The 2,624-nt window shown below is 45.5% G+C and overlaps 1 long non-coding RNA gene across 1 annotated transcript in view; it reads right to left on the reverse strand.

The window, feature by feature from the left end:
• Positions 1-378: 378 nt before the first annotated feature.
• The window catches only part of LOC107967022 (uncharacterized), a 3,839-nt gene continuing 1,593 nt past the window's right edge, over positions 379-2,624 (reverse strand). Inside the window, exons 1-2 of the long non-coding RNA XR_010147474.1 lie at positions 2,367-2,624; positions 379-1,197 (exon numbers count right to left, since the gene is read on the reverse strand). The exon at positions 2,367-2,624 is cut by the window's right edge and continues 1,593 nt beyond it. This is a non-coding gene — a long non-coding RNA (uncharacterized LOC107967022). The remainder of the gene's footprint in view (positions 1,198-2,366) is intronic.

The following is a 2,624-nucleotide window of genomic DNA, read 5'->3' on the forward strand; positions in this document are numbered from 1 at the left end:
TGTGTGTATTTGTTTGAAAATAGAAGCGGATGTGCTCTTTCCTAAAGCTGATACTGAAACAGTGTAGATATGAGTAATTAGGTAAAAATAAACTGATAGGAATTTCAAAGGACAGTCACAACAGAAACTGGTAACGGAAGTGTTCGTCAAACGGATTCAGACATAACAAATATGGCCTGAGTAATTTATGTGAGCTAGAGCCAGGCACTGGAATGGGCTCTTTCATGTAAGTTTTTAAATTTAATTCTTGCTAGAACCTTATTAGGGAAACATCGCTTTCCTGCATGTGTTAAAACCGAGGATGTCATGGTGGCTACGGAGTGTTTGCCGAAGTCACAGAGCTGCTATGAGATAGTCACAATTCTAACCAGATCTGTCTGAATGGGAATTACTTTTATTTCACTGAAAAAGAGAACATTTTCTTCAAGTTATTTGTTTGGGTTTAGTCATACATATACTGAGAGGTCTCTGGCAATTAACTTTGTCTAGAGCATCTCTGGTTCACTTTTTAGTGGGAAGTCCTTGTAAATGAAATGAGGTAGAGACAAAAGTCTTATACCTCTCCATAGAAACTAGGAGGACAGAGGCATGAAGTGTCTTGTGGTGGTTTTTGTTTTGTGGGCTTGTATTTTTGTTTCTTGAGTACCTGCCAGATGCCAGGCTTCTCACTTGGTCTTCGTAGCATCCTGCTGACGTAGTTACTATGATCTCCACTTTACAGATTAGGGGAAAGGTATTTGGAAAGGCTGTAACCCTAAAATGACATGACTGGTAAATATTAGAGCCAGGATCTGAGCCTGGGTTTTCTGATTTGAAGTCCCTTGTTATTTTCACCACACAATTATGTCCCCTTTTGGTTTGGAATCTAAAACACAGAAAGAAATAGGATTCTTCTCTCTGGAAAACATTAGGTAATGTTTGGGTAATGTCCATGGTGAGAGATTCAAGTGAACATCTCAGCGGCCTGCGTTGGGAGGCAGGATCTAGACGTGCCAGGCTGGGATGGATCCGAGAGGCTCATCTGGTCCAATAGTGAAGCTCAGGTCCAGGGAAGGATCACAGCCCGGGGCCACTGTGGAGATGTGGAAACAGCATGAGGCTGGGACGAAATCCTGCTCCACCACTTACTGCCAGGAGATTTGGGCAAGCGGTTTAATCAGAGGCTTTTTCCCATTTCAAATGGGGATAAGCAGGGCCCTGTGGAAATGAGAAAGAAAAGAAAGTCACCCAGCAGTGGGGATTCTGCAGGCCCTGGCTTTCCCAGGCCACGTATCTCTAGAGAGTGAAGCAGAGTGTCACCTCCTGGCCTGGGTACCCTCAGGCTGTTCTGAAGCTTATGAGGGTGCTCAGATGCTGGCACTCTCCTTCCAGTCACGGCTGAGGGCTGGGTCCCCACTGGTCAGGGTCACTCGCCCCTTAGGTCACTGACAGGGCCTTCAGGGGAGAGGACATTTGGTCAAAGAGCTTTGCAGAATCTGGAAATCCAGCTCAGCGTTTCCTCAGCCTGCAACCCCAGGAGACTTGAGCCACAAAAATACTGCAGTCCCACTGGCGGCTGCTTCCTTGTTGCTAAGCAACCAAATATTTGCTATTAAGTTCCTGTTGATGAAGCTAATTGCAAAGGTTAATTGTCCTCTGAGATGAAAAACGCTCCAGGAATGTATTTAGGAGTTGTTCTCTGAACTTCTGAGAGAATATGATTTCTTGAAAAAGCCTATTTTTAAGATGGTGATGGCATCAGCTCTGTTCTTCCTGCTTTGTTCATCCCTTAGTGTGGAAGTTTTTCAAACTTAGTTAGCAAAGGAAATTTTTGTTCAAAGGGATTCCTATATGGAACCTCACTCAGTGTATGGGCAGAGATGATGGATAGCTAACTTGGAGGGGTGGGTGGAGCCTGGAGCCCCGCCCACTCAGCCCTGCACACTCATAGCCCCGCCCACTGGGAGCCCCTTCATTCACTGGCTTAGGGATAGTGCTTGTTACTTCCTGTTATTAGACTGTGAGGTCCTTGAGAGGTAAAACTGCTTGGTCTACCCTGTGCATAGTATCCAGCATACAGCTGGATGCAGGGCAAGTAAACGGCTAATGCATTTCAAATAAGTGATACCTTATTTGTCATGAACCCAGCCAGGTCAGGTGGATACAGTTAAAATACTTTGATTCAAAGATCAAAAAATCGAGTTCCAACACTGTTCCAGTGACTGGTTTTGCGTCCCTGGTGAAGCAGGTCAGGGACATGAGAAAAGAGGAAATAATGGGTTTCCATCTCACCTCCAGAATTTAACATGCTGTGTGACCTTGGGCAAGTGTCTACACCCCCAAGAGGCTCAGTTGCCTCATCTGTCCATGGGGATGATAAAGCCTACCTTGCTTCTCAGAGTGAAGTACATGGCACAGTCCCTGGCACAGAGCAGGAGCTCCATTAATGGTAGCTATTTTCTTCATTGTTTTCCAACAAGAGGCTAAAGTGGTCATGGGACATCCTGCCTCAGGCAGAAAGGCAAATTCTGATTCAATGCATTGGAGATTCCAAGGAAAGCCATAGCAACAAGGCTGGGGTCAGGAAACAGTGGGCAAAAAAGGAGGTGGGAAAGGCCCTCTGAACCATCTCTAGCAACTTTTCC

This window comes from Pan troglodytes, chromosome 9 (assembly GCF_028858775.2).
Source record: "Pan troglodytes isolate AG18354 chromosome 9, NHGRI_mPanTro3-v2.0_pri, whole genome shotgun sequence".
Classification (NCBI taxonomy): domain Eukaryota; kingdom Metazoa; phylum Chordata; class Mammalia; order Primates; family Hominidae; genus Pan; species Pan troglodytes.